The sequence below is a fragment of the Capricornis sumatraensis genome, chromosome 12 (assembly GCF_032405125.1).
Source record: "Capricornis sumatraensis isolate serow.1 chromosome 12, serow.2, whole genome shotgun sequence".
Taxonomy (NCBI): Eukaryota; Metazoa; Chordata; class Mammalia; order Artiodactyla; family Bovidae; genus Capricornis; species Capricornis sumatraensis.
In genome coordinates, this window is record NC_091080.1 from 4,997,748 (window position 1) to 5,011,461 (window position 13,714).

Consider the following 13,714-nt stretch of genomic DNA (forward strand, 5'->3'; position numbering starts at 1 on the left):
GATGAGGGATCCTTTCCCTGCTATCAACGGGAAAGTATTTTCGGCGTTCCCGTCGCATCTCAAGAGGAGGCACTCTCAACAGGAAAGACGAGAGGAACTCCATGGTCGTACCACCATTCCAAGAGTCCCCGAGATTTCTCAGTCCATTCCCGAGGAACCTCTTTGCCCTGCACTGGCTCATCTTTCACGCCGAGGATCGACTCACACCACGGTGGCACGTGGGACAGCCCTGTGGGAAAGCCTCGAGGGTAAACCACAGATCCTTTGATCCACGCGACGGGAAGCGTGACATTGCTGCTACAGCCTGGAAGGAAAGCGCACGTGCATGCCCCCACTCGAGACGAGGCCTGACTCCCCTGGGGAGACTCCAGAAGTACCCAAAGATCCATGTCAGCCCCTGAGAGGAATCCTCGGTTCCGGCCCTGACTCCACACAAGGTTTTTGGCCCCGGTATCGACGGGAGAGGAATCCCGAGAGGCCCCATAGCAACTCGCATGGGGACTGGCCTCTCCTGAGGCCACCACGGCGGGTCCCTGAGGTCCCCGTCGTAACTCGAGAACACCTGCCGCAACTCGAGAAAATCCAGGAAGTTCTCCCTTCCAGGCGAGATGAGGCCTATTTCCGATGAGGCCTCTGGAGACAAATGACACCTAACCTCTGGAACTTCGAAAGGGTCTTTCACACCCTTGCTGCAACTCAAGAAGTTCACCGCCATACCCGTCTCCACTCGAGAGGAAGCACGATGGTCCCGCCCACATCCAGAGGAGCCCCGTTTCCCCCTCGTAGCTCGAGATGAGGGATCCATTCCCTGCTTTCAACGGGAAAGAATTCCCGGCGTTCCCGTCGCATCTCAAGAGGAGGCACTCTCAACAGGAAAGGCGAGAGGAACTCCATGGTCGTTCCACCATTCCAAGAGTCCCCCAGATGTCTCAGTCCATTCCAGAGGAGCCTCTTTGCCCTGCACTGGCTCATCTTTCACGCCGAGGATCGACTCACACCACGGTGGCACGTGGGACAGCCCTGTGGGAAAGCCTCGAGCGAAAGCCTCGAGGGAAAACCACAGATCCTTTGATCCACGCGACGGGAAGCGTGACATTGCTGCTACAGCCTGGAAGGAATGCGCACGTGCATGCCCCCACTCGAGACGAGGCCTGACTCCCCTGGGGAGACTCCACAAGTACCCAAAGATCCATGTCAGCCCCTGAGAGGAATCCTCGGTTCCGGCCCTGACTCCACACAAGGTTTTTGGCCCCGGTATCGACGGGAGAGGAATCCCGAGAGGCCCCCTAGCAACTCGCAAGGGGACTGGCCTCTCCTGAGGCCACCAGGGCGGGTCCCTGAGGTCCCCGTCGTAACTCGAGAACACCTGCCGCAACTCGAGAAAATCCAGGAAGTTCTCCCTTCCAGGCGAGATGAGGCCTATTTCCGATGAGGCCTCTGGAGACAAATGACACCTAACCTCTGGAACTTCGAAAGGGTCTTTCACACCCTTGGTGCAACTCAAGAAGTTCACCGCCATACCCGTCTCCACTCGAGAGGAAGCACGATGGTCCCGCCCACATCCAGAGGAGCCCCGTTTCCCCCTCGTAGCTCGAGATGAGGGATCCATTCCCTGCTTACAACGGGAAAGAATTCCCGGCGTTCCCGTCGCATCTCAAGAGGAGCCACTCTCAACAGGAAAGGCGAGAGGAACTCCATGGTCGTACCACCATTCCGAGAGTCCCCAAGATGTCTCAGTCCATTCCAGAGAAGCCTCTTTGCCCTGCACTGGCTCATCTTTCACGCCGAGGATCGACTCACACCACGGTGGCACGTGGGACAGCCCTGTGGGAAAGCCTCGAGCGAAAGCCTCGAGGGAAAACCACAGATCCTTTGATCCACGCGACGGGAAGCGTGACATTGCTGCTACAGCCTGGAAGGAAAGCGCACGTGCATGCCCCCACTCGAGACGAGGCCTGACTCCCCTGGGGAGACTCCACAAGTACCCAAAGATCCATGTCAGCCCCTGAGAGGAATCCTCGGTTCCGGCCCTGACTCCACACAAGGTTTTTGGCCCCGGTATCGACGGGAGAGGAATCCCGAGAGGCCCCCTAGCAACTCGCATGGGTACTGGCCTCTCCTGAGGCCACCAGGGCGGGTCCCTGAGGTCCCCGTCGTAACTCGAGAACACCTGCCGCAACTCGAGAAAATCCAGGAAGTTCTCCCTTCCAGGCAAGATGAGGCCTATTTCCGATGAGGCGTCTGGAGACTAATGACACCTAACCTCTGGAACTTCGAAAGGGTCTTTCACACCCTTGCTGCAACTCAAGAAGTTCACCGCCATACCCGTCTCCACTCGAGAGGAAGCACGATGGTCCCGCCCACATCCAGAGGAGACCCGTTTCCCCCTCGGAGCTCGACATGAGGGATCCATTCCCTGCTTTCAACGGGAAAGAATTCCCGGCGTTCCCGTCGCATCTCAAGAGGAGGCACTCTCAACAGGAAAGGCGAGAGGAACTCCATGGTCGTACCACCATTCCAAGAGTCCCCCAGATGTCTCAGTCCATTCCAGAGGAGCCTCTTTGCCCTGCACTGGCTCATCTTTCACGCCGAGGATCGACTCACACCACGGTGGCACGTGGGACAGCCCTGTGGGAAAGCCTCGAGGGAAAGCCTCGAGGGAAAACCACAGATCCTTTGATCCACGCGACGGGAAGTGTGACATTGCTGCTACAGCCTGGAAGGAAAGCGCACGTGCATGCCCCCACTCGAGACGAGTCCTGACTCCCCTGGGGAGACTCCAGAAGTACCCAAAGATCCATGTCAGCCCCTGAGAGGAATCTTCGGTTCCGGCCCTGACTCCACACAAGGTTTTTGGCCCCGGTATCGACGGGAGAGGAATCCCGAGAGGCCCCCTAGCAACTCGCATGGGGACTGGCCGTTCCTGAGGCCACCAGGGCGGGTCCCTGAGGTCCCCGTCTTAACTCGAGAACACCTGCCGCAATTCGAGAGAATCCAGGAAGTTCTCCCTTCCAGGCGAGATGAGGCCTATTTCCGATGAGGCGTCTGGAGACTAATGACACCTAACCTCTGGAACTTCGAAAGGGTCTTTCACACCCTTGCTGCAACTCAAGAAGTTCACCGCCATACCCGTCTCCACTCGAGAGGAAGCACGATGGTCCCGCCCACTTCCAGAGGAGCCCCGTTTCCCCCTCGTAGCTCAAGATGAGGGATCCTTTCCCTGCTTTCAACGGGAAAGAATTCCCGGCGTTTCCGTCGCATCTCAAGAGGAGGCACTCTCAACAGGAAAGGCGAGAGGAGCTCCATGGTCGTACCACCATTCCAAGAGTCCCCCAGATGTCTCAGTCCATTCCAGAGGAACCTCTTTGCCCTGTACTGGCTCATCTTTCAGGCCGAGGATCGACTCACACCACGGTGGCACGTGGGACAGCCCTGTGGGAAAGCCTCGAGGGAAAGCCTCGAGGGAAAACCACAGATCCTTTGATCCACGCCACGGGAAGCGTGACATTGCTGCTACAGCCTGGAAGGAAAGCACACGTGCATGCTCCCACTCGAGACGAGGCCTGACTCCCCTGGGGAGACTCCACAAGTACCCAAAGATCCATGTCAGCCCCTGAGAGGAATGCTCGGTTCCGGCCCTGACTCCACACAAGGTTTTTGGCCCCGGTATCGACGGGAGAGGAGTCCCGAGAGGCCCCCTAGCAAATCGCATGGGGACTGGCCTCTCCTGAGGCCACCAGGGCGGGTCCCTGAGGTCCCCGTCTTAACTCGAGAACACCTGCCGCAACTCGAGAAAATCCAGGAAGTTCTCCCTTCCAGGCGAGATGAGGCCTATTTCCGATGAGGCGTCTGGAGACTAATGACACCTAACCTCTGGAACTTCGAAAGGGTCTTTCACACCCTTGCTGCAACTCAAGAAGTTCACCGCCATACCCGTCTCCACTCGAGATGAAGCACGATGGTCCCGCCCACATCCAGAGGTGCCCCGTTTCCCCCTCGGAGCTCGAGATGTGGGATCCTTTCCCTGCTTTCAACGGGAAAGAATTCCCGGCGTTCCCGTCACATCTCAAGAGGAGGCACTCTCAACAGGAAAGGCGAGAGGAACTCCATGGTCGTACCACCATTCCGAGAGTCCCCCAGATGTCTCAGTCCACTCCAGAGGAACCTCTTTGCCCTGTACTGGCTCATCTTTCACGACGAGGATCGACTCACACCACGGTGTCACGTGGGACAGCCCTGTGGGAAAGCCTCAAGGGAAAGCCTCGATGGAAAACCACAGATCCTTTGATCCACGCGACGGGAAGCGTGACATTGCTGCTACAGGCTGGAAGGAAAGCGCACGTGCATGCCTCCACTCGAGACGAGGCCTGATTCCCCTCGGGAGACTCCAGAAAGACCCAAAGATCCATGTCAGCCAATGAGAGGAATCCTCGGTTCCGGCCCTGACTCCACACAAGGATTTTGGTCCTGGTATCGACGGGAGAGAACTACCGAGAGGCACCCTAGCAACTCGAATGGGGACTGGCCTTTCCTGATGCCACCAGGGCGGGTCCCTGAGGTCCCCGTCGTAACTCGAGAACACCTGCTGCAACTCGAGAAAATCCAGGAAGTTCTCCCTTCCAGGCGAGATGAGGCCTATTTCCGATGAGGTGTCTGGAGACTAATGACACCTAACCTCTGGAACTTCGAAAGGGTCTTTCACACCCTTGCTGCAACTCAAGTAGTTCACCGCCATACCCGTCTCCACTCGAGAGGAAGCACGATCGTCCCACCAAAACCAGAGGAGCCCCGTTTCCCCCTCGTAGCTCGAGATGAGGGATCCTTTCCCTGCTATCAACGGGAAAGTATTATCGGCGTTCCCGTCGCATCTCAAGAGGAGGCACTCTCAACAGGAAAGACGAGAGGAACTCCATGGTCCTACCACCATTCCAAGAGTCCCCGAGATTTCTCAGTCCATTCCAGAGGAACCTCTTTGCCCTGCACTGGCTCATCTTTCACAACGAAGATCGACTCACACCATGGTGGCACGTGGGACAGCCCTGTGGGAAAGCCTCGAGGGTAAACCACAGATCCTTTGATCCACGCGACGGGAAGCGTGACATTGCTGCTACAGCCTGGAAGGAAAGCGCACGTGCATGCCCCCACTCGAGACGAGGCCTGACTCCCCTGGGGAGACTCCAGAAGTACCCAAAGATCCATGTCAGCCCCTGAGAGGAATCCTCGGTTCCGGCCCTGACTCCACACAAGGTTTTTGGCCCCGGTATCGACGGGAGAGGAATCCCGAGAGGCCCCCTAGCAACTCGCATGGGGACTGGCCTCTCCTGAGGCCACCAGGGCGGGTCCCTGAGGTCCCCGTCGTAACTCGAGAACACCTGCCGCAACTCGAGAAAATCCAGGAAGTTCTCCCTTCCAGGCGAGATGAGGCCTATTTCCGATGAGGCCTCTGGAGACAAATGACACCTAACCTCTGGAACTTCGAAAGGGTCTTTCACACCCTTGCTGCAACTCAAGAAGTTCACCGCCATACCCGTCTCCACTCGAGAGGAAGCACGATGGTCCCGCCCACATCCAGAGGAGCCCCGTTTCCCCCTCGTAGCTCGAGATGAGGGATCCATTCCCTGCTTTCAACGGGAAAGAATTCCCGGCGTTCCCGTCGCATCTCAAGAGGAGGCACTCTCAACAGGAAAGGCGAGAGGAACTCCATGGTCGTTCCACCATTCCAAGAGTCCCCCAGATGTCTCAGTCCATTCCAGAGGAGCCTCTTTGCCCTGCACTGGCTCATCTTTCACGCCGAGGATCGACTCACACCACGGTGGCACGTGGGACAGCCCTGTGGGAAAGCCTCGAGCGAAAGCCTCGAGGGAAAACCACAGATCCTTTGATCCACGAGACGGGAAGCGTGACATTGCTGCTACAGCCTGGAAGGAAAGCGCACGTGCATGCCCCCACTCGAGACGAGGCCTGACTCCCCTGGGGAGACTCCACAAGTACCCAAAGATCCATGTCAGCCCCTGAGAGGAATCCTCGGTTCCGGCCCTGACTCCACACAAGGTTTTTGGCCCCGGTATCGACGGGAGAGGAATCCCGAGAGGCCCCCTAGCAACTCGCAAGGGGACTGGCCTCTCCTGAGACCACCAGGGCGGGTCCCTGAGGTCCCCGTCGTAACTCGAGAACACCTGCCGCAACTCGAGAAAATCCAGGAAGTTCTCCCTTCCAGGCGAGATGAGGCCTATTTCCGATGAGGCCTCTGGAGACAAATGACACCTAACCTCTGGAACTTCGAAAGGGTCTTTCACACCCTTGCTGCAACTCAAGAAGTTCACCGCCATACCCGTCTCCACTCGAGAGGAAGCACGATGGTCCCGCCCACATCCAGAGGAGCCCCGTTTCCCCCTCGTAGCTCGAGATGAGGGATCCATTCCCTGCTTTCAACGGGAAAGAATTCCCGGCGTTCCCGTCGCATCTCAAGAGGAGGCACTCTCAACAGGAAAGGCGAGAGGAACTCCATGGTCGTACCACCATTCCAAGAGTCCCCCAGATGTCTCAGTCCATTCCAGAGAAGCCTCTTTACCCTGCACTGGCTCATCTTTCACGCCGAGGATCGACTCACACCACGGTGGCACGTGGGACAGCCCTGTGGGAAAGCCTCGAGCGAAAGCCTCGAGGGAAAACCACAGATCCTTTGATCCACGCGACGGGAAGCGTGACATTGCTGCTACAGCCTGGAAGGAAAGCGCACGTGCATGCCCCCACTCGAGACGAGGCCTGACTCCCCTGGGGAGACTCCACAAGTACCCAAAGATCCATGTCAGCCCCTGAGAGGAATCCTCGGTTCCGGCCTTGACTCCACACAAGGTTTTTGGCCCCGGTATCGACGGGAGAGGAATCCCGAGAGGCCCCCTAGCAACTCGCATGGGTACTGGCCTCTCCTGAGGCCACCAGGGCGGGTCCCTGAGGTCCCCGTCGTAACTCGAGAACACCTGCCGCAACTCGAGAAAATCCAGGAAGTTCTCCCTTCCAGGCAAGATGAGGCCTATTTCCGATGAGGCGTCTGGAGACTAATGACACATAAACTCTGGAACTTCGAAAGGGTCTTTCACACCCTTGCTGCAACTCAAGAAGTTCACCGCCATACCCGTCTCCACTCGAGAGGAAGCACGATGGTCCCGCCCACATCCAGAGGAGACCCGTTTCCCCCTCGGAGCTCGAGATGAGGGATCCATTCCCTGCTTTCAACGGGAAAGAATTCCCGGCGTTCCCGTCGCATCTCAAGAGGAGGCACTCTCAACAGGAAAGGCGAGAGGAACTCCATGGTCGTACCACCATTCCAAGAGTCCCCCAGATGTCTCAGTCCATTCCAGAGGAGCCTCTTTGCCCTGCACTGGCTCATCTTTCACGCCGAGGATCGACTCACACCACGGTGGCACGTGGGACAGCCCTGTGGGAAAGCCTCGAGGGAAGGCCTCGAGGGAAAACCACAGATCCTTTGATCCACGCGACGGGAAGTGTGACATTGCTGCTACAGCCTGGAAGGAAAGCGTACGTGCATGCCCCCACTCGAGACGAGTCCTGACTCCCCTGGGGAGACTCCAGAAGTACCCAAAGATCCATGTCAGCCCCTGAGAGGAATCCTCGGTTCCGGCCCTGACTCCACACAAGGTTTTTGGCCCCGGTATCGACGGGAGAGGAATCCCGAGAGGCCCCCTAGCAACTAGCATGGGGACTGGCCTCTCCTGAGGCCACCAGGGCGGGTCCCTGAGGTCCCCGTCTTAACTTGAGAACACCTGCCGCAACTCGAGAAAATCCAGGAAGTTCTCCTTTCCAGGCGAAATGAGGCCTATTTCCGATGAGGCGTCTGGAGACTAATGACACCTAACCTATGGAACTTCGAAAGGGTCTTTCACACCCTTGCTGCAACTCAAGTAGTTCACCGCCATACCCGTCTCCACTCGAGAGGAAGCACGATCGTCCCACCCACAACCAGAGGAGCCCCGTTTCCCCCTCGAGCTCAAGATGAGGGATCCTTTCCCTGCTTTAAATGGGAAAGAATTCCGGGGTTCCTGTCGCATCTCAAGAGGAGGCACTCTCAACAGGAAAGGCGAGAGGAACTCCATGGTCGTACCACCATTCCAAGAGACCCCAGATGTCTCAGTCCATTCCAGAGGAACCTCTTTGCCCTGCACTGGCTCATCTTTCACGCCGAGGATCGACTCACACCACGGTGGCACGTGAGACAGCCCTGTGGGAAAGCCTCGAGTGAAAGCCTCGAGGGAAAACCACAGATCCCTTGATCCACGCGACGGGAAGCGTGACATTGCTGCTACAGCCTGGAAGGAAAGCGCACGTGCATGCCCCCACACGAAACGTGGCCTGACTCCCCTGGGGAGACTCCTGAAGTACCCAAAGATCCATGTCAGCCCCTGAGAGGAATCCTCGGTTCCGGCCCTGAATCCACACAAGGTTTTTGGCCCCGGTATCGACGGGAGAGGAATCCCGAGAGGCCCCCTAGCAACTAGCATGGGGACTGGCCGTTCTTGAGGCCACCAGGGCGGGTCCCTGAGGTCCCCGTCGTAACACGAGAACACCTGCCGCAACTCGAGAAAATCCAGGAAGTTCTCCCTTCCAGGCGAGATGAGGCCTATTTCCGATGAGGCGTCTGGAGACTAATGACACCTAACCTCTGGAACTTCGAAAGGGTCTTTCACACCCTTGCTGCAACTCAAGAAGTTCACCGCCATACCCGTTTCCACTCGAGAGGAAGCACGATTGTCCCGCCCACATCCAGAGGAGCCCCGTTTCCACCTCGTAGCTCGAGATGAGGGATCCTTTCCCTGCTTTCAATGGGAAAGAATTCCCGGCGTTTCCGTCGCATCTCTAGAGGAGGCACTCTCAACAGGAAAGGCGAGAGGAGCTCCATGGCCGTACCACCATTCCAAGAGTCCCCCCGATGTCTCAGTCCATTCCAGAGGAACCTCTTTGCCCTGTACTGGCTCATCTTTCACGCCGAGGATCGACTCACACCTCGGTGGCACGAGGGACAGCCCTGTGGGAAAGCCTCGAGGGAAAGCCTCGAGGGAAAACCACAGATCATTTGATCCACGCCACGGGAAGCATGACATTGCTGCTACAGCCTGGAAGGAAAGCGCACGTGCATGCCCCCACTCGAGACGAGGCCTGACTCCCCTGGGGAGACTCCAGAAGTACCCAAAGATCCATGTCAGCCCCTGAGAGGAATCCTCGGTTCCGGCCCTGACTCCACACAAGGTTTTTGGCCCCGGTATCGACGGGAGAGGAATCCCGAGAGGCCCCCTAGCAACTAGCATGGGGACTGGCCGTTCCTGAGGCCACCAGGGCGGGTCCCTGAGGTCCCCGACGTAACTCGAGAACACCTGCCGCAACTCGAGAAAATCCAGGAAGTTCTCCTTTCCAGGCGAAATGAGGCCTATTTCCGATGAGGCGTCTGGAGACTAATGACACCTAACCTCTGGAACTTCGAAAGGGTCTTTCACACCCTTGCTGCAACTCAAGAAGTTCACCGCCATACCCGTCTCCACTCGAGAGGAAGCACGATGGTCCCGCCCACATCCAGAGGTGCCCCGTTTCCCCCTCGGAGCTCGAGATGTGGGATCCTTTCCCTGCTTTCAACGGGAAAGAATTCCCGGCGTTCCCGTCACATCTCAAGAGGAGGCACTCTCAACAGGAAAGGCGAGAGGAACTCCGTGGTCGTACCACCATTCCAAGAGTCCCCCAGATGTCTCAGTCCATTCCAGAGGAACCTCTTTGCCCTGCACTGGCTCATCTTTCACGCCGAGGATCGACTCACACCACGGTGGCACGTGGGACAGCCCTGTGGGAAAGCCTCGAGGGAAAGCCTCGAGGGAAAACCACAGATCCTTTGATCCACGCGACGGGAAGCGTGACATTGCTGCTACAGCCTGGAAGGAAAGCGCACGAGTATGCCCCCACTCGAGACGAGGCCTGACTCCCCTGGGGAGACTCCAGAAGTACCCAAAGATCCATGTCAGCCCCTGAGAGGAATCCTCGGTTCCGGCCCTGACTCCACACAAGCTTTTTGGCCCCGGTATCGACGGGAGAGGAATCCCGAGAGACCCCCTAGCAACTCGCATGGGGACTGGCCTCTCCTGAGGCCACCAGGGCGGGTCCCTGAGGTCCCCGTCGTAACTCGAGAACACCTGCCGCAACTCGAGAAAATCCAGGAAGTTCTCCCTTCCAGGCGAGATGAGGCCTATTTCCGATGAGGCCTCTGGAGACTAATGACACCAAACCTCTGGAACTTCGAAAGGGTCTTTCACACCCTTGCTGCAACTCAAGAAGTTCACCGCCATACCCGTCTCCACTCGAGAGGAAGCACGATGGTCCCGCCCACATCCAGAGGAGCCCCGTTTCCCCCTCGGAGCTCGAGATGAGGGATCCTTTCCCTGCTTTCAACGGGAAAGAATTCCCGGCGTTCCCGTCGCATCTCAAGAGGAGGCACTCTCAACAGGAAAGGCGAGAGGAACTCCATGGTCGTACCACCATTCCAAGAGTCCCCCAGATGTCTCAGTCCATTCCAGAGGAACCTCTTTGCCCTGCACTGGCTCATCTTTCACGCCGAGGATCGACTCACACCACGGTGGCACGTGGGACAGCCCTGTGGGAAATCCTCGAGGGAAAGCCTCGAGGGAAAACCACAGATCCTTTGATCCACGCGACGGGAAGCGTGACATTGCTGCTACAGCCTGGAAGGAAAGTGCACGTGCATGCCCCCTCACGAAACGAGGCCTGTCTCCCCTGGCGAGACTCCAGAAGTATCCAAAGATCCATATCAGCCCCTGAGAGGAATCCTCGGTTCCGGCCCTGACTCCACACAAGGTTTTTGGCCCCGGTATCGACGGGAGAGGAATCCCGAGAGGGCCCCTAGCAACTCGCATGGGGACTGGCCTCTCCTGAGGCCACCAGGGCCGGTCCCTGAGGTCCCCGTCGTAACTCGAGAACACCTGCCGCAACTCGAGAAAATCCAGGAAGTTCTCCCTTCCAGGCGAGATGAGGCCTATTTCCGATGAGGCGTCTGGAGACTAATGACACCTAACCTCTGGAACTTCGAAAGGGTCTTTCACACCCTTGCTGCAACTCAAGAAGTTCACCACCATACCCGTCTCCACTCGAGAGGAAGCACGATGGTCCCGACAACATCCAAAGGAGCCCCGTTTCCCCCTCGTAGCTCGAGATGAGGGATCCTTTCCCTGCTTTCAACGGGAAAGAATTCCCGGCGTTCCCGTCGCATCTCAAGAGGAGGCACTCTCAACAGGAAAGGCGAGAGGAACTCCATGGTCGTACCACCATTCCAAGAGTCCCCCAGATGTCTCAGTCCATTCCAGAGGAACCTCTTTGCCCTGCACTGGCTCATCTTTCACGCCGAGGATCGACTCACACCACGGAGGCACGTGGGACAGCTCTGTGGGAAAGCCTCGAGGGAAAGCCTCGAGGGAAAACCACAGATCCTTTGATCCACGCGACGGGAAGCGTGACATTGCTGCTACAGCCTGGAACGAAAGCGCACGTGCATGCCCCTACTCGAGACGAGGCCTGACTCCCCTGGGGAGACTCCAGAAGTACCCAAAGATCCATGTCAGCCCCTGAGAGGAATCCTCGGTTCCGGCCCTGACTCCACACAAGCTTTTTGGCCCCGGTATCGACGGGAGAGGAATCCCGAGAGGCCCCCTAGCAACTCGCATGGGGACTGGCCTCTCCTGAGGCCACCAGGGCGGGTCCCTGAGGTCCCCGTCGTAACTCGAGAACACCTGCCGCAACTCGATAAACTCCAGGAAGTTCTCCCTTCCAGGCGAGATGAGGCCTATTTCCGATGAGGCCTCTGGAGACTAATGACACCAAACCTCTGGAACTTCGAAAGGGTCTTTCACACCCTTGCTGCAACTCAAGAAGTTCACCGCCATACCCGTCTCCACTCGAGAGAAAGCACGATGGTCCCGCCCACTTCCAGAGGAGCCCCGTTTCCCCCTCGGAGCTCGAGATGAGGGATCCTTTCCCTGCTTTCAACGGGAAAGAATTCCCGGCGTTCCCGTCGCATCTCAAGAGGAGGCACTCTCAACAGGAAAGGCGAGAGGAACTCCATGGTCGTACCACCATTCCAAGAGTCCCCCAGATGTCTCAGTCCATTCCAGAGGAACCTCTTTGCCCTGCACTGGCTCATCTTTCACGCCGAGGATCGACTCACACCACGGTGCCACGTGGGACAGCCCTGTGGGAAAGCCTCGAGGGAAAGCCTCGAGGGAAAACCACAGATCCTTTGATCCACGCGACGGGAAGCGTGACATTGCTGCTACAGCCTGAAAGGAAAGCGCACGTGCATGCCCCCACTCGAGACGAGGCCTGACTCCCCTGGGGAGACTCCAGAAGTACCCAAAGATCCATGTCAGCCCCTGAGAGGCATCCTCGGTTCCGGCCCTGACTCCACACAAGGTTTTTGGCCCCGGTATCGACGGGAGAGGAATCCCGAGAGGCCCCCTAGCAACTCGCATGGGGACTGGCCTCTCCTGAGGCCACCAGGGCGGGTCCCTGAGGTCCCTGTCGTAACTCGAGAACACCTGCCGCAACTCGAGAAAATCCAGGAAGTTCTCCCTTCCAGGCGAGATGAGGCCTATTTCCGATGAGGCGTCTGGAGACTAATGACACCTAACCTCTGGAACTTCGAAAGGGTCTTTCACACCCTTGCTGCGACTCAAGAAGTTCACCGCCATACCCGTCTCCACTCGAGAGGAAGCACGATGGTCCCGCCCACATCCAGAGGAGCCCCGTTTCCCCCTCGTAGCTCGAGATGAGGGATCCTTTCCCTGCTTTAAACGGGAAAGAATTCCCGGCGTTCCCGTCGCATCTCAAGAGGAGGCAGTCTCAACAGGAAAGGCGAGAGGAACTCCATGGTCGTACCACCATTCCAAGAGTCCCCCAGATGTCTCAGTCCATTCCAGAGGAACCTCTTTGCCCTGCACTGGCTCATCTTTCACGCCGAGGATCGACTCACACCACGGTGGCACGTGGGACAGCCCTGTGGGAAAGCCTCGAGGGAAAGCCTCGAGGGAAAACCACAGATCCTTTGATCCACGCCACGGGAAGCGTGACATTGCTGCTAAAGCCTGGAAGGAAAGTGCACGTGCATGCCCCCTCACGAAACGAGGCCTGTCTCCCCTGGCGAGACTCCAGAAGTATCCAAAGATCCATATCAGCCCCTGAGAGGAATCCTCGGTTCCGGCCCTGACTCCACACAAGGTTTTTGGCCCCGGTATCTACGGGAGAGGAATCCCGAGGGGCCCCCTAGCAACACGCATAGGGACTGGCCTCTCCTGAGGCCAACAAGGCGGGTCCCTGAGGTCCCCGTCGTAACTCGAGAACACCTGCTGCAACTCGAGAAAATCAAGGAAGTTCTCCCTTCCAGGCGAGATGAGGCCTATTTCCGATGAGGCGTCTGGAGACTAATGACACCTAACCTCTGGAACTTCGAAAGGGTCTTTCACACCCTTGTTGCAACTCAAGAAGTTCACCGCCATACCCGTCTCCACTCGAGAGAAAGCACGATGGTCCCGCCCACATCCAGAGGAGCCCCGTTTCCCCCTCGTAGCTCGAGATGAGGGATCCTTTCCCTGCTTTCAACGCGAAAAAATTCCCGGCGTTCCCGTCGCATCTCAAGAGGAGGCACTCT